This window comes from Camelus bactrianus, chromosome 3 (genome assembly GCF_048773025.1).
Source record: "Camelus bactrianus isolate YW-2024 breed Bactrian camel chromosome 3, ASM4877302v1, whole genome shotgun sequence".
In the NCBI taxonomy this organism is placed as follows: domain Eukaryota; kingdom Metazoa; phylum Chordata; class Mammalia; order Artiodactyla; family Camelidae; genus Camelus; species Camelus bactrianus.
In genome coordinates, this window is record NC_133541.1 from 92,717,677 (window position 1) to 92,741,001 (window position 23,325).

Genomic DNA, 23,325 nt, shown 5'->3' on the forward strand with positions numbered 1-23,325 from the left:
GTGTGAAGGGCTGTGCCAGGCCAGTGCGTGTGAGTGAGAAGGCCGTGCTCTTGTCCCGAGTGCACTAGCTTCTCAAGGAGCCGTGAGAGGGGAGGGGGACAGCAACCCGAGGGAGGTCAGCTTAGTCAGCTTTGGAGATAAGTGGGTGGAAGGTGTCGTAGCCAGATGACCCCACGTCCTTCTCGACGTGCGGCCTCATTTTCAACAGCTCTGAAGAAGATACTGTTAATCCTTAACTTTCAGTTGAAACAGCTTCAGTTTTTTGCCCAAAGTCACATGGATAGAAGTGATCTTGGCTGACTTCTCGGTACATGCGCCATTTTTTATGCACATTGTGTCATCTCTGATAAAATTCTGCCCCCCCCCCCCCAGTTTTCTCTTCATCTAAGATGCCTTGATCAAATGTCAACTCTCTAAATCTTCCCCAGCTCACTCTGACTTGGCTGATACCTCATCTGCACTTCCACCAGCTCTCCTAGCTCATGTCACTGTGGCAGGGTGGAACTTCTTGCTTAGTGAGTAACTGTGCTACAGTCTCACCCACCACATTCGCAGTCCTTTAGGGGCCTTGATATTCATATGTTCAGGATCAAATCCAGTACCTTGAAGAATGTGCATGCATGCTAGCTAGTTGGCTGGTTGGCTGGCTGCTTAAGTGAATTTGTTTAATTCTGTTTTGCTTACATTGTAACAACACAAAAGAGAGAATGAGGTATAATCTTAAAGTCTCCTCGGATCTTTTCTGAGCTTTTCCTTGGTCATACACAATCACTTTGTAATCTTCCTTTTATATGCGGTTGTTTTGAATGGCCTAGTCTTTAATGTCTGGTTCTGGAAAGAGGGAAAAATGAAAAATTGGCGGACAGAGAGGAGAGGAAAGGGTGGTGGCTTTTTAAACCCCCTGGAAGTTGCTTCAGTCAGGTGGGGAGGGTTGCAGTACTGGGAAAGGTGTGTCAACAGTGTCTGCCCACCTCCATGTCTCCTGTTCTTTGAGCAGAAGCAGAAATATTTGGAGGATAGGGTCCTTTTTGCCCACCTTGGCTCCCATTGGCTGTGTGGGAAATACACTGAGAGGCACAGCTAGAAGGGGGACGGGGGTGGGTAAGCTGCTTCTGTTCTAAGACCTGACACCGAAATTAACTGCAGTTTACCTTCTAAGTTTTCCTCTGGAAGTTGCAAGCCTTGAATGGACTCCAGAGTCCCAGAAGAGATAAATCAGACAGATTCTGCCAGTTCAGTTGTGGTGGGGATGCAGATGACTGGTGCTACCTACTACCCCACCGTCTTCCCTTCTGCTTATAATATAGGTTTTTACATTTAGCTCTTTGGTCTATGAAGTCTGGAAGATTGCTTTACGTGGCATGAGGCAAGGGTCTAATTGTTCTTTCATGTTAATCAGTTATCTAAAAAAGGTTTATTAAAAAGCCACTTTTTTTTTTTTTGGTGATTTGGAATGTCACCTTTATTACATACTCCATTTTCATATATTTAAAGAGTCTGAAATCTGTTCTGTTCTTTCGGTACATGTGTTTACACCTGTGCCATTACTGTAGTGTTTTAATTGCTACATTTTCTTAGTATATAGCTCTTCTTTTAAAACTATGTTGGTATTATTGTTAAGCTGGACTGTTGTTACATGGGTCCTTATTATGATATTCTTTGTTTTTTCTTTGTATGAGATATTTCATAATGCATATTTTTAATCCTGTAAGTGTTTACTTTAGAATGGCATTGAATCTAGAGCATGATTGGATGAGACTTGACATTTTTAAAAATTTTGAGTAACCCCATTGAGAAACATGGCATACATCTTCATTTATATAGACCTTTACATATTCTTTCACTCAGCTTTAAAATTACATTTTTTAAACATTTTTTAATTGAGTAATAGTCATTTTACAATGTTGTGTCAAATTCCAGTGTAGAGCACAATTTTTTAGTCATACATGAACATACATATATTCATTGTCACTTTTTTTTTTGCTGTGAGCTACCACAAGATCTTGTATATATTTCCCTGTGCTATACAGTATAATCTTGTTTATCTATTCTGCATTTTAAAACTCCCAGTCTGTCCCTTCCCACCCCCGACCCCCTTGGCAACCACAAGTTTGTATTCTATGTCTATGAGTCTGTTTCTGTTTTGTATTTATGTTTTTTTTTTTTTTCTTTTTAGATTCTACATATGAGTGATCTCATGGTGTTTTTCTTTCTCTTTCTGGCTTACTTCACTTAGAATGACATTCTCCAGGAACATCCATGTTGCTGCAAATGGCGTTATGTTGTCAGTTTTTATGGCTGAATAGTATTCCACTGTATAAATATAGCACATCTTCTTTATCCAGTCATCTGTTGGTGGACATTTAGGCTGTTTCCATGTCTTGGCTATTGTAAATAGCGCTGCTATGAACATTGGGGTGTAGGTGTCATTTTGAAGTAGGGTTCCTTCTGGATAGATGCCCAGGAGCGGGATTCCTAGGTCATATGGTAAGTTTATTCCTAGTCTTTTGAGGAATCCCCGTCCTGTTTTCCACAGTGGCTTTCCTTGCTTCCCTCTCCCACTCTTAGTGATTTAGATGTCTTTTACAATTTTATGTTTATTCTGTTTGGAATTCATGGTAGTTATCACCTTTCCAGTTACAAGTTTCTCATTTTTGTAGTATCCTGCTTCATTTCTATTTAGAGTAGACCTGTGAATATTTCTTTTAGCATGGGTTTAGTGTTGCTAAACTCTTTTACTTTTTGCTTGTCTGTGAAGTTCTTTATCTCTCCTTCTATTCTAAAGGATAGCCTTGCTGGATAGAGTATCTTAGGCTGCATCTTTTTTTCATTCAGGACTTTGAATATATCTTGCCACTCCCTTCTGACCTGTAGTGTTTGTGTAGAGAAATCAGCTGAGAGCCTTATGGGGGTTCCCTTGTAACTCACTCTATGCTTTTCTCTTGCTGCCTTTAGAATCATTTCTTTATCCTTGACTCTGGCCATCTTGATTATGATACATCTTGGTGTGGGTCTGTTTGGGTTCTTCCTGTTTCAGATCCTCTGAGCCTCCTGTACTTGGATATCTGATTCCTTCTTTAGGTTTGGGAAGTTTTCAGTCATGATTTCTTCAAATACCTTTTCAATTCCCTTTGCTCTTTCTTCCCCTTCTGGAACCCCTATTATGCGTAGATTGGCACACTTTATATTATCCCATAGGTCCCTTATATTGTTTTCATTGTCTTTTTTTTGTTTATCTCTCAGCTGTTCTGATTGGATGCTTTCTGTTGTCATGTCTTCTAGGTCACTTATTCATTCCTCTGCATTATCTAGCCTGCTTTGTACAGCCTTTAGGTCAGCTCTCATCTCAGCAAATGAGTTTACTAATTCTACTTGGTTCTTCTTTATAGCTTCTATTTCATTTTTGACATATTTTATATCTCTAAACACTATCTCTTTTAGTTCCTTCAGTACTTTTATCACTCCTTTTTTGAAATCTTGATCAAGTAGGCCATCAATGTCTATTTCCTTGATCGTGCTTTCAGGGGATTTCTCTTGATCTTTTAATTGGGAGTGGTTCCTCTGCTTCTTCATATTGCTCATATCTCTCTGGCACTGTGGCCTAAGGAGTATCAGTTATCTAGTTCTCCTGGAGACAGTGTGCTCTTAATGATTTTATCAAGAGGTCTTTGTGTCTTCGCTCTGTTTGGTGAACTCATCTTGCTGTTTCCAGAGGCCCTCTGTTGGCACCCTGTCTGTGCTGCTCCCAGTGGCTGGTGGCTAGCAGATCGCACCCTCTCCTAACTCTGGGTCAGGAGCTGAGCTCTTACCCGGTGGGCGGGCGGGTCACTCCCCCTCCCGACGCCACAGTCAGATGCTGCGCTCCGGCGAGGAAGGTGGGTGGGTCGTGCCCCCTCCCAGCACCGTGGTCAGGGGCTGCGTTCCTGCCAGGAAAGCGGGTTGCCGCCCGCCCTCTCCTGGCGCCGGTCGCTCCGCTGCTCTGTGCAGCTGCCCGCTTTGCCCTGGGTCGGCGCTCTGAAGGCGGACTTGGGAAAGACCACAGAACGCCCCGCCCCTGCTCCATGCCAAATCTCAGCTCCTTGTTTGTCTTGGCGGTGCAAGTTCTCTGAGGTGCCAGGGCAGAAGGATCTTATCTGCCTCGGGCTGTAAACAAGTCTCAGTCCTGCCCAGGAGGTTGCGGAGCCCCCGGTACAGATTCAGGGCTCGGCCCCGCCCCCACCCCAGCACTGCGCACAGGAGGAGGTGGCGGCTGTGGCTGCGCCCCGCCTGTCTTCTCAGGAGAAGCGCCAGTAATGGCACCGCAGGTCTGAGGAGACAAAGACTGTGGCGCCCCTCCCCCCAGGGCACACCAGCCGTGTTGCTTTGCTTTTTTCGCAGTTTATGGGGCCGAGGTGGTTCCGCTCCGTATCCCCTCCCAGCCACAGCGCGCAGCCCCCTGCAGTTCCCCCGGGGCCGCCTCAGTGCAGCCGCCCCAGGCCTCCGCCTGGCTCGGGCGGCCTGTCCTGGCCCCAGCTGCTGGCCCGCGTCTCGGGCTGGGTGTGGCGGGGACCCTTTGTGCCCATTTAACTTGGTTCTGTCAGTCAAGGGGTGCTTGGGGCAGATCTGAGCCTCGGAGGCTCCCTCTTCCGTCCCGCTGGCCTCTCCGTTGGAGGGGGGAGACCCAGCGAACGAGCGCCAGTCCTCCTTTGCCGCTCCCTCCCCGCGGGACCGGTCTGCACTGTTTTGCTTTTTCTTCTTTCTTTTTTCCTTTTCTCCTACCAGATTTTTGGCGTCTTTGTCTTTCTTTCGAAGAGGGTGATGTTATGTTGGAGTTCGGCAGGTGCTCTGGTTGGCTGAGTGGGTCTGTAGATGTGAGTTTTGGTGTATTTGTGGTAGAGGGTGAGCTACGAGCATCCTTCTGCTCCGCTATCTTGCTTCTCTCCCTAAAATTTCATTATATAAGTTTTGTATGTCTTTTACTAGATTTGGTCTAGATTTTTTAATGGATTTTTGTTGCTATTCTGAATGAAATTTTATTTTTCTGTTACATTTCCTAATTAGATTTTTTTTATTAGTGTGTAGGCAGCTAATAATTTTTATACGTTAGTTTTTTATCCAGACACCATACTAAACATTTTATATTTTCTAGATTTCTCCATATAATGACATTTTTTCAGCCTTTTTCTGATACATAAATCTTTTCCTCTGTTGATATCTTACTGCACTGACAGACCTCCAGTATGTTGAACAGTGTCAGTCTTGGCTGAGCATCCTTGCTTCTCTTGACTTTAATGGGAGAGGTTCAAGTTTACTTAAGCATAAAATGAGTGCATATGTTAGTAAGCATGGTTACCTATACAGTTAAGTTATTGTGTATAATTTATTATCTGTGATATGTTTCACCAATGATTACATTTTCAGCAGTTTTTTAAAGATTATAGAATATGTGAATCCTGTTGCCATATTGTTTTTAGCTGCCTTGTAGTTTTGGTTGAAAGTCAGACATGACAGTACTCTGGGTAACTTAGGTAAATCGGCCAGTAGTGTGAGTTTTTATGTTTACCTAGATGGGAGTTAGGCTGTGTTTACTGTTGGCTGTAGTTGTAGGTGTTGGAGGATAAAATTTCCTTTGGTGTGCTTGTTGTTGTGCTGTGTTGTTGTTGGTTTCCCTAGAGACTTCTTCTTGAATAAGGGCTGAGATGTCCAGTTCTTTCAGTTGTATTTCCCTGTCATACAGGAGCCCTGTAGATGTGGTGGTAGTGTTTTGAGGGAGAGGAAGCATTGTATACCCCTGTGGTTAGGTTTTCATGAGCCGCTGCCCCTGGACTGTAACCTATACAAGTGCTTCTCAGTTTTGTTCTGTTTTTTACTCCTTAGTTGAGGCAAAAAGGCTAGAGGAGGCTGCAGCTGGGTATTTCCTTTTTCCCAACGTGGAAGGCTAAAGTGGGCTAGGGTTGGACATTTGCTTTATACAAAGTTGGTTGGTTTCTGGTAAAACCCCAGCCCATTAGACTCTGATAAAAAGAAGTTTCTTTAGAGGGCAGTCTTTGTTAAGAAGAGCAGACCAGGCCAGGCGAGCTTCGTAGTGTCAGATTGCAGAAGCACGTTGTGAGTTGCTGAGAGAACCCACCTGGGGCCTAGCTTCCAGTCTGCTCTGAGTTTGTGAGAGCTCAAAGTACCAAACCTCTCCTGATCTCCATCAGCTCACTGAGAATACAGAGATTGGGTAAAGTATTAGTTACCTAAAATGACACAAATTAACCTAAACCATAGTGGCTCTAAGGAAAAATACTTCTATTATCTCACAGATTCTATGGGTCAGGCATCCAGGCGCTGTGTAGCCAAGTCCTCTGATTTAGGGTATCTTTTAAGCTGCAGTTAAGGTGTCAGCTGGGGCTGCAGTTGTCTCGGGAGTCAAGGCTGAGAGGATTTGCTTTTTAAGCTCAACAAAGTGGGTGTTGGTGTTCAGTTCCTCTAAATCCTAACGAGTCTCAGTTGGAATAAGAGCCTCAGTTTCTTGCTCCGTGTGTCTCTCCATAGGACAGCTCTCACCAAGACGGCTGGCTTTCATTAGCATGCACGAGAGAGGGCAAGCAAGAGGGAAGGCAGAGTCTTTGTAACATCCCACCAGTTTTGCTGTATTCTGTCCTTTAGAACTGACTCACTAAATCCAGCCCACACTGAAGGGCGAGGAGCTCACAAGGGCGTGAATACCAGGAGACAGGGATCACTGGGACCTGTTTCACAGGTTGCCTACCACAGATTGCTTCCAAGTCTCCTCCCAGCACTCAGATTCTGTGAATACTCTCCTCCCCAGAAAGAGGCTACGCATTGTTTCCAGCCCTCATTTCTAAGATTCTCAGCCTGAATGGCTGTGCCATAGTCTTAACTGGAGTTAATCAACATGAAAGATGGAGCCAAGAAAGATGAATGATTTTCCAATCATCGATGTATTTAAGAGAGTTAGAATTTGAGAAGATGGTGTTGCATTTTCTGTTTTGATGGCATCTACTCTTGGAGGACTCTGCTGGTAGACAGAATATCCGTGTAGAGGGAACTGGGAGAATATGTCTCTGGTTAGGTCACTTCAGAATCAGATGCACTGACGCTGGCCTGTAGTGTTCTGACTTACTTAAGATGGCTACCTTTCTCCCGTCTTTGCTGAAGCAGGAGATTTTTCTCTGATCTTCACTTTGAGAGTGTGTTAGAGTTTCTGAGGGTAACACAGAAGTGTAGGGGGCCCCCTAAGACTAGGCACTGCTGGAGTTTTTAAACTTGCACCCTGTCTAGACTCATCCTGCAGCAGTGCATCAGTGACTGTTCCGGTTTTCCTGCTCTGGTCTTGGGTTGCCTGGAGGTCTTCACTCACGGGTTTCTGCTCTAGTAAGTCGTAATTTTCTGTATTGGCCTCTCTCTCCATTTCTGGAGGCAGCAGTTTGCTCTGTGAGGTCAGTTCTCTAAAGGATCTAAGAAGAGTTGTTAGTTTTCCATTTGTGGAAGTTTTTTCTCGTTGTGTGCATGGGAATGACACCTTCCAAGCTCCTTACATGTCCGTGTTTTTTAAGATTGACTTATCTATTGCCAGTATTCATAATGGATGTAATAAAGTGAATCGTGTTCCAGTATGTGATACAGTTACACTCAAACTAGAAAGGCATAGATGAGGAATTTAAATAGCAGGAGCATAGGGTTTTAGAATTATGAGGCATTAGAAATATGTTTTCTTCTACACAAAGACTTTGAGTTTTTTGTGCACATGTAACATGTCAGTATTGTGTTATTGTTTAATAATACATATTTGTATGAAATATTGCACAAGAATTCCTTGGGCATCTGATTTATTAGCCTGTTTGACTTGCTGAGAAAAATTACACAGAACTTAACAGGGCCATGTGGTTATTCTAGTAGAAGAATAACTTGCTTGTTGGCATCAGGAAAAAACATTTAAAGGATGTACTAATAATTTTATGTATGTTTACAGTTTATAGAAACATATCCTTACAGTTCTCTGAGACAGTATCAAGAGTGCCTTATTTAAAAGCTGCTTGGTCACATCTAAAGTTTTCTGAAGTGTTTACCAAAATTAAATGCTGCGAGCCAACTCGCCCACTGGTTCTTTACCACCCCTGCTCTTGCACATTCCATGTGGAAAAGGAACAACCCGGTATTGGGAAGAACTTAGAACGCATTTTTCTGAGTAGTAGCATAAGAATCGTTTTTCTTCCTCCTCTTCCGTTTTAGCACCGAACAGTGCCGAGTATGATGGAGTCCCAGATTTTTGAGCCATGGTGATCTAAACCCTTTAAACTGACTGTAGTGTAAATGCTATCATTGTTGGTGCTAGATATGACTAAAGTTATAGATTTAGTGTAAATTATCAATTGGATGGTTGCTGTTTTGCAACTTAATTTTTTTTAAAGAAGAAAAGATTTGTCAGCTACTTATAGAACTAGTGAATTCTTAATCTACTTATTGTTGTGCATTGGAGCACTGGTGGACTTCTTTTTTCCCCCACAGCTTTACTGAGTTTTAATTGGTGTACAAAAAAACTGCATGTAATTGGCATATACAACCTGGTAAGTTTGGATGTATGTATATACTTGTTACCATTACTATAATCAAGGTAATAAACTTCTAAGGTATCCTCAGAAACAGTGAATATTGATTTACGGACCCCCCCCCTTCCTATTCATATTATATGCTTTCCCCCTCTGATGTTTCCCAGCATGGTACTAATATTTGGTAATGGTATTTTGTCTCTGAAGTGTTTTACTTTAATTAGACATGTTTTCCCAATCATCATGTATTTGTGCATGTTGTAACACCGATGTTTCTACAATGAGCCAGGTACTGATGAAGTAACACTGAGCAAAACATATACTGTTTTTGCCTTCATGGCTCTCATTCTAGTGGAAGAGGTATTTAGTGATTAAGTGTTTGTGACATCAGGTGATAACTGCTCTGTGGAAAAAGAAAGCAAGAAAGATAGAAAAGGAGAAATGGGGGTAATGTACCAGGAAGGCTTCTTTGATGAAGTGACATTTAAGCTGAGATTTAAGGAAGTAAGGCACACGGATGCCTACGGAAGAGCATTTTAGTCTGGGGCCTTGTGAGTACAGGAGATCTGCTGGTGCAGGGCTGTGTGTGTGCGGAACGTCTAGGAGGGCAGAGTGGCTGTGAACCAAGGCAGCAGCGGTGGGAAATGAGGTCAGCGAGACAGCTGAGGGCCAGGTCACGAATGGCCTTCCAGGCCACGGGAAGACTGGGTTTCATACTTTGTGAAATGGGGAATCATTGAGTGGTTTTGTTCTCGCAAGCGGAAGAACACATCCTTTTCCCACCGGTTTGTGTGCCCAGACTGAGAGCGAGCACCGACTGGCCTGCCGCGCGTTGCAGGCGGTGAGCTACTTCTCCTTCCCGGGCGCGTGGCCGGGGAGCCCCGCGGTGGTCTGCCGGGGCGCGCGTGCTGCGTTCCGCAGTTGGGTTGTTTATTTCCTGCAGCGGCTTTTCTTTCTGCTGCTGCTGTTCTCGTGTGTAGTTTTAATCTATAGTAGTAGCGGTGTGTGTGTGAAAAGCAGAGATGAACCAACAGTTCTGTGAAAGGTGGCTAGAGGAAAACTCTAGCTGAGGCCATTCCGTAATTCCAGGGGTTTTATATAAAGTAAGAGTGTTTGCTCAAGTATGGTGCGTCTCCATCAGTACTATGCTATAATGACCTTAGAGGACATAGATCCATTTAGAACTTTCTTTTTGAGGAATCACTTTTCCACACACCCTAAATGAGGTGTGAGTATGATAGATATGTTGTCAATTTTGCTTTTTTGTATTTTTCTGTAAACAATATACTTTACCTGTTTTAACTTTAAAAGAGTGAAGTTCTCCTGGATGTAATTGTATTTTCTCCATTTCAGTATTATATTTGTAAAATTAATCCATGTTGAGGCAGATAGCTGAAATTCATTTCCATTTTTCTTGAACATTTTTTTATATGACTATACCATGCACATTAAAATAGTCCTGTTGAAAATCTAGGTTGTTACCAGGATGAGACTGTTAAGAACAGTGCACTTTGTGCCTTTGTGTTTGTGTTGCCTGGTGAACACATGCTTGAGTTTCTCTAGGTTATATACCTCGGAGTGAAGTAACTAGTTCTGACTAGTTCTAAAGTCTAACATTAATTTTTACCATGCTAGACCAAAGTATTTTATTAAGTTTGGTGGTGATCAGTTTGCACTCCTGCCAGTGGTCTGAGTGTACTGGCCATTGTTCATAACCTCATCAATGCATGGTGCTTTCAGACTTTGAGTTTTTATCAGTCTGAGAGGGACGATTTAACCTTGCATTATCTTGCATTTTAATACAATGAGCATGAAAGGTACCTGACTTTTTTTTTTTTTTTTTTTTTAACTGTTAGGTTGAGAGCTTCAGGATTATACACAAATTGGAGATTTCTTGAAATAATATTCTCCAATTCAGCTCTTCTTTCACATTTTTTGTTCATCATTGTATTCCGTTTGTATTACAGCGTAAGATCATTTCTTTCAGAGTACAGGAAAAGACACATTAATTTAAACTGAAGCAGATTAAGTTAAGACATTGTACTGTACCATAAGCTTTTTCATTCTTGTATTTGGTTTCCAGTGTGAGTAGGCATTAATCTAATTCAGTGCTTTCTATTTACTCTGTTTCTAGTAACTATTGTAGAAGGAAATACAGTCAGTAGCCACCAGGCATCTACCGGGCCTTCTATATACTAATTATTAGTAGAACTTAATTTTTTAAAAAAGACAAAGAGTAAAAATAGAAGTTGTAGTGTTTTGCTCTCATATTCCAGCAGATCATTTTGTACTCCCCCCTCAGGTGAGCATGTCCCACATTGCAGACCACTGAGTACAGAACAGGTCAGAGCATGGAGCTCTGGAGTTGAGAAGCTGGATTATGTCACCTGTACTGTGATAAAACAATTTCTACCGAAAGAAAAAGTAAAGAAACTCAGGGAAATTTTTTTTTTTTTTTTTTTTTTTTTTTTTTTGTGAACAGGAAGGGTGAAAAACCACTGTGGTCAAATAATTTAAAAATATATATATATATATATATATATTTATATATATATATAGGTGGCAAATAAGTCCTAACTTAATTTTTTTCTACGTGCTCATTAGAAAATACTATCTTTATTTTCATAAAGAAAATCTTCCTTGGGGGAAGGGTCTAGCTCAAGTGGTAGAGCGCATGCTCAGCACCCAAGAGGTCCCGGGTTCAATCCTCGGTACCTCCTCTAAGGGGACATCAATGAAGAAACTTAATTAACTCCCCCTCAGAAAACAAGAAAATCTTCCTCATCTGTGAGGCCATGTTAAGTAGTCAGTGTGAGTTCCTGTTAACTGGTGGCTTATATGAACACTGAAACATTTCTTGAAAGATCTATTGTTTGCAGGTCATCTGACCACATCTGGGAGATTGTTGTGTTTATTTAGAAAACACTTTCTTCAATTACAAGTTCTGTTATTTGTGTAAATGATGTGAAAGTCTGCATCTTTTCATAAGGCACTGAATTCTTAAAATGGCTAAAATTAAGGTGCTTCTGAAACACCAATAGCGTGAAGCTTTGTGTTGCTTTTACTGATTCCTGGGTTTTATAAACCCATAAACAGCAAGAATAAAGACGATTAAACCTTTATTTGTCCAGACTTAGTGTGGATTGGGTCCTGATTTTCACATGACCTTGGTCTATACAAATAGGTGAGAAAGTGAAGGACCTCAGATTTTACCATTTTAAAAATCAGAATGAAAAAGAAAGAAAAGGAGTCAGTAGCAGGCAGAAGAAGTCTATGTAATAAGCTATTCAGGGTTGTAGAAGAATAAAATATTTATGTAACCTTTGTGTAATCTGTGATTAAAGAGGAATTAGAATTTAAATAATTTCTGGGGTCTAATACTTAAGTTATATTTCAATAATTATCTGGGACTGATATTATGTCTACAGTATAGTGAACATTTTTAGAAGCACTTAATCTGTTCATCTGTGATGTAAACATATGGTAAAAACTTTTCTGTTTTTAATCTTTCTGTGTCTTAAATGTGTTTGTAATGGGTAGAAATGACAGATCAATTTTGTTAGTATCTGTTGTGTGCAAAACAGATTCTAAGATCTCAGCTGTATCTCCTTCCAGTACTGAGCGCTGTAAAGGCTGGTGTCTCTTATCACCTTTGTACATGGTAAAAATTCCTCTGAGTTTTTAGATAAGATACTTCTAGTGCTCATGTTCCATTTAGTTTTGTAGGTTGACCTTTCTTTTAGTTCTTTGAGGAGCTGTTTTTCATGCTTATAGTCCTCTGTTTTAGCAGATGGGACATCGTTTGTTTTATTCTTGTTTGTGATTTGTTACCTGATTTGTTGAACTGAAAATAATTTTCATACAATCACAAAGCTATGGCTCTTAAAGGCATCTAAGCACACATCTAGTCAGAAGCAGCACTCAAACCCAGACCTGGAAACTGTATTGAGTTAACTAGTAAACTAAGTTAAGGCTAGTGAACTAATGGCAAAATCTTGGTTGGTATTTTAAGACTAGTTTTCTTTCTAGTATGTGTTTCAATAAATTTTCCCCAATTGGAAGTGTATACACACATTGGATATGGAATTGAATTATAAGACTATATAAATACACATCACTAGTTTTGATAAGTTATGGTGAAATCAGCGGTGTCTCAACATTTAAAAAGGTTGTTGCCATCAAATGTTAATTATTATCTGTCGTTTTTACAGACCTCTTTAGTTTGAATACTTTCATATGTATTAACTTTATGGTATAAATGCCTGCCATTCTAATTCCTTCTTTTCCTTTTTCCCTCGTCTCACTTTTCATTTTGTTTGGTTTTAATTTTGGTTTTATTTTATTTGTTCCTGGAGTGTCTACCTGGGTAGCAGTTGAGTGATGTCCTCACTGGAATCTCAGCATGCACAGATTCTTCTTTATGTCTCCGTTATGTTCATATGCGTATATTCAGAAGTCATTAAAATACTGGAAATAGTATTAGCTGGCAGTCCTGCATATAGGATAATTAAACAGAATATCCTGTACACTGAACAAAGAAATTACTAGATGTCATTTCTCATCTACATTAAGAACAGGTAAGTGGGGAGGGATCTCGCTCAGTGTAGAGTGCATGCTTTGTATGCGATCCCAGGTTCAATCCCCAGTACCTCCATTAAAAAAAAAAACCAACAGATAAAATTAGTAAGAGAATAAGACAAATATGTTTTCAGGAGTGCTTAGCTATGGGAAATTGATCTTATTTTTAGGAGGCCCAAAGTTAAGGGTAGTTAAGAAAAACCTAGTAAGTTTCCCCCTTTTTTCCTCTCCTCTTTATGTGAGATCCAGTTTTCTCTGGGCTTTGGAGTTGTTCAGGTAAGGGTTTGAATTCCAGTCCCAGAGCTTATTTACTGTTTGACTTTGAAGCAGATTAATTTAAGTGCAGATAGGAATGACACCTGTCTCATAGGACTCAGTATATTAAGGTAGATAAGAGATTAAGCATATTAAGTACGATCCTTTACGTTGAGTGCTTAGCGTAGTGCCTGGCGTGTGCTAAGTGCTTTTATCATGGGCGTTGAGTTGATACATTGCAGTTTCCTCTCAGCTTAAGTGATGGCTGGTTTTGTTTTGTTTTGTTTTAAATCTCCATTGGTTATTTCCAAGCACATTCTAATTGAAATGAATGGGACCTTCACAGCTGAAAGAATTCATCTCTTACCAGAGGTATCTTGGTTTGGTTTGGTATGGTTTTCAGTTAACAGGGATGGAGATCTAGGTGTGTAGCACGGTGAGGATGTTGGACTGACACACACAGTCTCCTCCCTCTTGAAACCCCACTTTACATGACATTAAAGGAGTTAGAAAACAAAGAGGGATAAAAGCCACGAAAGAGAAGAATGCAGAGAAGAGGTAAGCATGGATGAGAGCTAATAAAACACAGATGGTAAGAGTGGGAATTTGCGGAACACAGCCACAGCCCCCGGCCGGCACAGGGGATACCGACTAGGAGCAAGCCAGGTTTTTAACCACCGTCTTCTGGGAAGGCCTGCAGCTAGCCTTGACCTGCTCAGCCTGGCCTGTGGCAGATGGTTCTCCAGAGAACTGACTGGTTCTACAGCGAGGACCAGGTGGTGTGTACAGCTGTGGGCTCCCCACGGAAACAGTCAGTTCACTGTCTTCTCACCTTTCACTGACCCCACCGCTCAGCCTGCCTGGCCCGCTGAGTGGGAGCAGGCCGCTTAGCTAAGCTCTGAAGGGCAGAACAGAGGCAGCATGGCACTTAGCACTGAATTTTAAGTGCATTACCAGCAACACACCTGTTTTTTAAGTCTTTCCAACATGAAATATCTTGCTTTTCTGTACTTTGACTTAGATCTGAGTCCCTGCTTGTAACTCTGATTGGTGTGCTGATTTCTGGTGGTGATCTGTGTTGAGGCTCTCATCTTTTATAGAGTTGGCTCTTTATATAAGCCCTTTCACTTGAGGGCCGCTGCTGCATCCTAGGGAGTACGCCGAGCTCTAGAAGCCAGAGAGGCAGAATTACCTTTTATTGTTCCCAGAGTGGAAGGTATAATACAAACTGGCATACTGAAAAGGTTTATTATTCCCTGAAGTTTTGGCTTAAATGCGAGAATTTGGAATCCAAAACAGGCTACTCGGTTATTGAAGAGCAGATTTTTTTTTAATTCAGTCTGCAGTCTAACTCCTTGATTCTCTTGCATTTGTCCTGTAACATATTAATCCGGGATTTTTGATTATGATCCTAGAAACCAGGCTTTGATGGATGGCTTTACAAGCTCATATTACTACCCATGGGAAGGTGGATCTGGCTGCTTAAACATCTGCGTCCAGAACCTGGGGCACTGACTGGCTTTTCATCTCTCTTTCTTGAGTCTTTGCACGTTGGCTTCTTACTTTCTGGCTGGAGGTGGATGTGTTTTTCCATGGTCGCCTCAGCTCCAGGTCCATCATCTCAGTCCTGAGGGAGAAGGGGCATGTCCCCACCTCAGTCCTTCCCAGGGACAGACGATGGCCCAGTTTGTGTCGTGTGCACACGCCTTGGTTGGGGTTGTGGACAGCTGGTTGGCAGCCTATCAGAATCGTATGGCTGGAGTCAGGAAGAGGCGATTTCCTCCAAGGAAAGGAGGAAGGTTGCTGCTTCCAGAAAGAAATGGCATATGTCCACTGTAAAGATTTATGCCTACTTATGCAGAAGGATAGGAAAAAAATGTCACTTGGTCAGTTTGAATATCTATTAAATGGTAAAAAAAAATGTTATAAAGCTTCCTCATATCCTTTAAGAACAATTAAAAGATGATTACAGAGGAGGTCTGGCTGTAGGTCAGGCTGCTCTTTAGGTATAAAAAATCCAAAAATTAATCCAAATCAGTAAAATAAATTAAAAACTAAGGATATGTGAATTGCACAACTTTATCTTATGGAAAATGATAGTTTTGAATGTCAAAAGCTTGACTCTCTTTAGCAAATACTGAAAGAAACATTGATAAAATAACCAAAGTGAAAAAGTAAAAGAAGTCTAAAGACTTAATGCTAGTTATGTACCTTCATCAGGATTCCAGAGGAGCTAGGCTCTATGAGTAGGTATCTTTTGGCTTTTGTGCCATATTAAATAAACTTGGTATAAAGATAATGAGCAACAGGTAGAGACCTCCAGTATTATTCACATGGTTTTCAGCGTGTCCCCTCGCCCTGAGTTAAGTGCTATATATAATTTTGAGCACTGTATTGTAACTCATTAAATATTAATAGGTATTAAAATCCTCTGTAAATCATTTACTTTTGTATATTTTAAAGTTGTGGTAATAGCATTTTCCCAAGGTTACTTTTTTATGTCTAATATATTTTTTAATTAATAGACTTTATTTTTTAGAGCAGTTTCAGGTTCACAGCAGCATTGAGCAGAAAATACAGAGAGTTCGCACAGAGCCCTCCCCACCCGCACGTGTATGCTCCCCTACCCTCAACGTCCCTCATCAGTGTGGCATATTTGGTACAATCGATGAACCAGCATGGACACATTATTATATGTCTGATGTTTTTAAAAAACTTTCCTTGCTCTATTTCACTATGTCTTGCTTACTAATGGTAGAGTATAAGGTAATGTAATTTATTACCTCCAGAGTTAGTCGGACTCAGGCAGTGAAGGAGTTCACGGACGCAGATAGGAGATGGTGGATTTAGTAGCTCAGATCGTTGCTGGTACTGGTAAGTAGATGCATATGACCTCTGTGTAGTCATCCTGTTGTGCTTAGGATTTATCCAGTCGTTATTAGAATAAAACCATGACTCACACTTGTGATGTGTTTCAGAAAACTTAGTCTTAGTAGGGCTCAGAGGTAAGAAATGAAAATGATGAGAAGTAGGTCATAGGAGGGAATGGCGGAGCTGAAGTTTATTTCGCTGCCTCTAGACTACGGGTAGGAGTAGCCTCTCCCCGCCTTCCCCCCAGTTTTATTGAGATGAGATTAGCTTACAGCGCTGTATTAGTTTAAGGTGTACAATATAATGACTTGATGTATGAATATTTGTGAAGTGATTACCACAGTCACTTCATATAGTTAAAGAATGTTTTTCCTCTCATGAGAACTCAAGATTTACTCTCTTAGCAACAATGAAATATACAGTACAGTGTTGTTAAAGGTAGTCGCCATGCTGTGCATTATATCCCCAGAACTTACTTATCTTACTTACAGTGGGAAAGTTGTACTTTTTGACCCCCTTCCCTCAATTCCACCACTTCTTCCCCCACCCCCCACCCCCTGACTCTGGCTACAACCGGTCTGTTCTGTTTCTGTGACTTAGGTTTTCAGATTTCACGTAAAAGTGAGGTGGTACAGCGTGTGTCTTTCTCTTCCTATAACTTACTTCACTTAGCATAATGTCCTCCAGGCTTGTCCATGTTGTTGTAGATGGCAGTATTTCCATCTCTTTTTTTATGGTTGAACAGAATTTCACTGTGTGCGTATCTATATTATCTATCCAGCTGTCAATGGACACTTAGGTGGTTTCCGTGTCTTGGCCATTATAAATGTGCTGCAAGAACATGAGGATGCATATTTCTTTTAGATAATAATTTCATTTCCTTCAAATGTATACCCAGAAGAGGAATAGCTGGATCCTATGGTCGCTCTGTGTTTCGGTGTTTGAGGAACCTCTGTACCGTTCTTTGGAAGAGCCGCACCAATTTGCCGTCCCACCAGCGGTGTGCTAGGGCTTCCTTTTCTCCACATCCTTGCCGACATTTGCCACACCCCCCCTTTTTTTTGATAGTATCCATTGTAATAAGTGTAAGGTCTCCTTTTGATTTTGTTTTGCATTTCCTTGCTGATTAATGATGTTGAGCCCATTTCCATGTACCTGTTGGCCATTTGAATGTCTTCTTTGGAAAAATGTCTACTCAGACCCTGTGCCCATTTTAAAATTAGATTTTTTATTTGCTGTTGAGTTGTATGTGTTCTTTATACATTTTGGATTTTAACCCCTATCAGATACATTATTTGCAAATATTGTCTCCCGTTCTGTAGGCTGCCTTTTTCCATGTGTTGATAATTTCCTTTTCTATTCAGAAACTTTTAATTTCATGTAAAAAAATCAACCAATTATTGATTTTTGCTTTGCCTTTGCTTTAGGTATCAAATCCAAAAACTCACTGCTGAGAGCGATGTCAAGGAGCTTACCTCTGTTTTCTTCTAGGGTTTTAAGGCTTCAGGTCCTGCATTCAAGTCTTTAATCCACTTTGAATCGGTTTTGGGGTATGGTATAAGATACGGGTCCAGTTACAGTCTTTGGCATGTGATTGTCCAGTTTTCCCTACACCATTTATTGAAGAGACTATCCTTTCTATGTTTTCATTTCCCCTTTCAGTTCGTTCTTCAGTTTCAATTTGCCTGTTAGTTCTCACAGCTTTTTGGTGGAGTCTTTAGGGTTTTCTGTATATCCTATCACATCATCTGCAAATAGAGTTTTCCTTTTTCCTTTAACTTTTTTTGTTTGTTTTTTGGAGGGGAAGTTTCCTTTTCATTTTGGATGCCTTTTTTTTTTTTTTCTCTTGCATAATTGCTCTGGCTAGCACTTTCAATACTGTATTGAATAAAAGTGGTGAGAGTGGTCATCCTTGTCTGGTTTCTGATCTTAAAGGCAAAGCTTTCAGCTTTTCACCATCGATACCGTATTAGGTGTGGATTTGTCATATTCGGGTGTACCTTGGAGATATTAGGGGTACGGTTCCAGACCACTGCATTGAAACAGATCTTGCAGTAAAGAGTCACATGAGTTTTTTGGTTTCCTAGTACATACAAAAGGTACATTAACACTATTCTGTAGTCTGTTAAGTGTACAGTAGCATTATATCTAAAGAAAAGTATCTTAATTAAAGAATGCTTTAATAATAAGAAATGTTAACCATCATCCAAGCAAGTCATTAATGTTTTTGCAACAGTAATATGAAATATCACCGATTACAGATCACCATGACGAATATAATAATAATTTAAAGTTGAAGCAATGTGAAAATTATCAAAATATGAGAAACACAAAGTGAGCAAATGTTGGGAAAATGGTGCCAATAGGTTTGCTCACAGCACAGTTGCCACAGACCTTCAAGTTGTTAAAAAACACAATACCTGTGGGGTACAGTAAAGAGCAACAAAACGAGGTACACCTGTGTGGTCTTTTTTATGTTGAGGTACGTTCTCCTTTTTCCTACTTTGTTCAGAGTTTTTATCGTAAATGGATGTTGACTTTCGTCAGATGCCTTTTCTGCTTCTTAGAAACAATGTTATTTTTATCCTGCGTTCTGTTAATGTGGTACACCACATTTTGTGATTGTGGATGTTGAACCATCCTCCTGCCTCTGTAATAAAACCCCACCTGATCATAATGTACAATACTTTTCGTGTGCTGTTGAATTCAGTTTCTTAATATTTTGTTGACAATTTTTGCATCTGTGTTCATCAGGATTGTTGGCCTGTAAGTTCTTCCTTTGGTGTCCTTATATGGTTCTGGTATCAGGGTTTTGCTGGTCTCATAAGATGAGTTTGGAAGTGTGCCTCCTCTTATTTTTTGGAAGAGTTCGAAAAGGACTGGTATTCTTTTTTAAATATTTGGTAGAATTCACTGGTGAAGCCATCTGGTCCTACACTTCTGTTTGTTGGGAGGATGTTGATGATTGATTAAAAAAGTAGCTCTGTTTCATTGATCTTTTCTATTTACTTTAATTTCTTTTTCATTTATTTCCACTCTGATTTTTGTTACTTTCTTCCTTCTATTAACTTTAAGCTTAGTTTGTTCTTTTTCTAATTCCTTGAGTTATAAAGTTACATTGTTTATTTGAGCTTTCTTTTTCTCTTTTTTTGTTAAGGTAGGTGCTCATTGCTATACACTTCCCTCTTAGCACTGCCTTTGCTGCATCCTGTAAGTTTGGTGTGTAGTATATCCATTTTTATGTGTCTCACAATGTTTTTTGATTCCCTTTTGATTTATTCTGTGACCTATTGGTTATTTGGTAGCATGTTCTTTAATCTCCACATATGTATGAATTTTCCATTTTTTAATCTTGTAATTTCTTGTTTCTTACCATTGTGGTCAGAAAGGATACTTAATATGATTTCAGTCTTTTAAAATTTTTTAAGACTTGATTTGTAGTTTAACATATGACCTATGCTGGAGAATGTTTCATGCGTGCTTGAGGAGAATATGTATTCTACTGTTGTGTGAAGTGTTCCTTAAATGTCTATGAAGTCCACCTGAACTGATCTGTCTCCCTACTGATTTTCTGCTTGGGTGATCTATTTTTGAATGTGGCTTATTGAAGTCCTCTGCTGTTACTGCATTGCTGTTTATTTCTCCCTTCAGGTCCATGCATATTTGCTTTATGTAGTTTAGATGCTTCCATGTTGGGTGCATAAATATTTACAGTTGTATCTTGTTGGATTGATCCCTCCATCATTATGTAACAGCCTTGTCTCTTACTACAGTCTTTGTCTTTTTTGTTCGATATAACTACCCCTGCTTGCTGTTGGTTTTCTTCTGCACAGAATATGTTTCCATCCCTTCACTTATAGTCTGTATCCTAAAAGTTGAAGTGCCTCTCTTGTAATAAGCATATAGTTGAGTCCTGTTGTTGTTTTTTCTAGTGTATTCTGCTACTCTGTTTCTTTTGCTTGGAGAATTTAGTTCATTTACATTTAAAATAATTATTAATAGGCAGGGCCTCACTATTATCATAATGTTGATTGTTTTCTGGACATTGTATAACCTCTTTGTTCCTTTCTTCTGTTTCTCTTTTTTTGTGATATGACAATGTTCTGTAGTAGTGTGCTTAGATTCCTTTCTTTTTCTCTTATATCTTTCTAGTATAGATTTTTGCTTTACCATGAGGCTTATGCAAAACATCTTCTATTTATAGCAGTCTATCCCAACTTTAGTTTGAGCACATTCTCAAGTTTTATATTATTCTACCCCCACATTTTATGTTTTTAATGTCACAATGTACATCATTTTACCTTGTATAACTGTTAAAAAATTACTGTAGTCCTACTTGTTTTTAATAATTTTTATTTTTTAATATTTGTACTAGATTTATCAGTATTTATTACTACAAATCTTTTGGCTTACCCACCACCATTAATTATATATTTGCCATCATCAAGGAGATTTGTATATTCATATACTTGTCTGTTACTAATTATCATCCATTTCATTTCAGCTTGAACAACTCTCTTTAACATTTTTTTTGGCTGGTCTAGTGATGATGAATTTCTGTAGCTCTTGCTTGTCTGGAAAACTCTTGATCTCTCTTCCACTTCTGAAGGACAGCTTTGCTGGTGGAGTAATCCTGGTTGGCAGTTTTTTTCTTTTAGTACCTAGAGTATGTCTTCCTGCTCCCTTCTTTGTGCAACGTTTCTGCTTTACAATCTGCTGACAGTCTTAAGAGAGACAGGGGAGAGGGGCTTACCTTGTTTGTAAAAAACTGGATTTTTTTCCTTGCTGCTTTTAAGATTTATTTTTTCTTTTGTCTCTGTTTTTTGACAGTGTAATGATAATGTGTCTCAGTGTGGGCTTCTTTCTGATCATTTTATTTGGAACTCTCTGGACTTCCTACATCTGGGTATTTATCTATTTGAGTAGGGTTGGGAATTTTTCAGGCAATATTTCTTCAAATAAGCTTTCTGCCCCAGCCGTGATCTTCTCCTTCTGGGACCACCTTAATGTCAATATTGACCTCCTTGATGTTGCCTCTTAAGTAAGTCCTTTAAGCCGTCTTCACTCTTTTTCTTTTTCTTTCTTTTTCCTTTTTACTCCTTTGATTGGATAAATTCCAGCTTCCTGTTCCTTTCTTCCAGATGACTTGCTCTTTTGTTGAATCCTACTGTTGAATTTTTCAGTTTAGTAATTGTGTTCTTCAGCTCTGTGATTTTTCTTTGGTCCCTGTGTCTGTTGAAATCCGCATTTTCATGCATTGCCCTCTTGACCTCAGTGAACATCTTTATGACCATCATTTTGAACTCTTACGAGGTAAATCACTTATCTCCATTTTATTAAGGTCTGTTTTTGAAGTTTTATTTTGTTCTTTTGTTTGGAACATGTTCCTCTGTTTGTTCATCTTCCTGGGCTCTCTGAGTTGGTTTCTGTGCATTACACGAAGCAGTCACGTCTCCTGGGTGTTTTGTACTGATTACAGGTTGGAGCTGAAAGTTATCTTTCAGCCTGGCCCAAGTTCTTGGTTGTCTCCCAAAGCCTGTGATTGTCTAAAGCCACCTTCTTTGTCACTGAAGGTGTGCCAGGACCTATCAGCATCCCAAAGAGGAGGCTCTCAGTCAGCACCTAGAGGCAGGCTGACTTGAAGCTAGACCCTCAGGCAGCAGCTCTTAACCTATGCTAGTAGACCCGTTTCAGAGAAAGACTGGGAGCTGGGTGTTGCTGAAACTGAGCCACGGGAGGGATAGCTGGTTAAAAATTGGTTGATTGTTTTCAACCTTATGGGACCCAAGAACTAAAGCCCTGCTGGCCACCAGAACCGAGCAGTCAAAAGATGCGTCCCCGGGAGGCAGCTGCAGTAGCTGCGTGCCAGATGTGTGTAAGCTCGTTCCAGGAAGACGCTGGGTGACCTGGAACAGGCAAGAGGGAAAACATGGACCTGTTCTGTGGGCACGGTCTTAGACTGTCTATACGTGTGCTAAATTAGAAGTCTGGCCCTCAAGTAGCAGCTTTTAAAGTATGCACATAGCCTCTCCCAGAGAAAGACTGGGGGAGGTGGGTATGTCTCATGGTGGCCAGCGCACTGAACCCTGGGTTGATGGCTGATTGAGAAGCACTTGTTTGCTGCAGTGAATGGGCTCTTCTTTTTGATAAAAACTTGGTGAAAAAAACATTGGTGGCTAGTTGTTAGAGAGTTGTTTGTTTTTAATAAGAAAAATCATTCATCCTAATAGCTTTCCAAATGTTTCAAAAAACAAAGACAAAAACTGTAAAATATTATTCAGGGAGTACAGGAGGTTAACAAATGGGCGTATAAGGTAGGAGCTTGCGCAATGGCCAGGAAGACACCAAGTGAGTTTGCCAGAGGCTCTCGGATTGGAGGGGAATAGGGGAACATCATGAACTGCTTTTCAAGGTGTTACCAGATGAGTTCCTGTGTTTAAAGTGCTTAGAAGTGTGCCTGGCATGTAGTAAGACTCTTAAGAATTACCTGTTACTTTAAAATACTCAGATATCGATCTTTAGAGCTCCTGTTTCTGAACCACTGAGCCATCAGGATGACCTGAGTCCTGTTAGCCATGCGTATTCCTGGCCCGGCCCCACACCTGCTGGGTCTGAAATTCTGCAGGGAGAGGCCAGCAGCCTGTATTCTAACCCCGTCTCCGCCCCGGACCCTGAGTACACTGAAGTTTGCTTTCCAGGTGTCACCCAGTATAAAACCTAGAACAGCAGTGACAGTTGAACTACTCTGTGGGACATAGCATGACTATGAAGCAAAAAAAATAAAACTGATACGTAGTTTTTTTGTGCAAAAATATAAAACCCAATTGGCATCACTTTTTTTGTTTTTTTACATCTTCCGTATGTAGTAAGTCCTTGAGAAATATTTGGTCAGAATGTTGGATAAGACAGATTTTAGAGAACTGAGCTGACATTGTTTCTTTAAAATCCTTGTATTCATTCAGCGGCCGTTTATTATCCAATGTGTCAAGCACAGCTGTGGTCACAGAGGAACCCTTAGTGCGGTAGGAAAATCACAACTACGCAGATGAATTTTCATACAGTATTTTAAGTGTTATAATTGAAA

General features: G+C 40.4%; 1 protein-coding gene across 12 annotated transcripts in view; it reads left to right on the forward strand.

Moving 5' to 3' along the window:
* The window catches only part of CDC42SE2 (CDC42 small effector 2), a 135,026-nt gene that overhangs the window by 92,142 nt on the left and 19,559 nt on the right, over positions 1-23,325 (forward strand). The gene's annotated exons all lie outside the window — the stretch shown is intronic.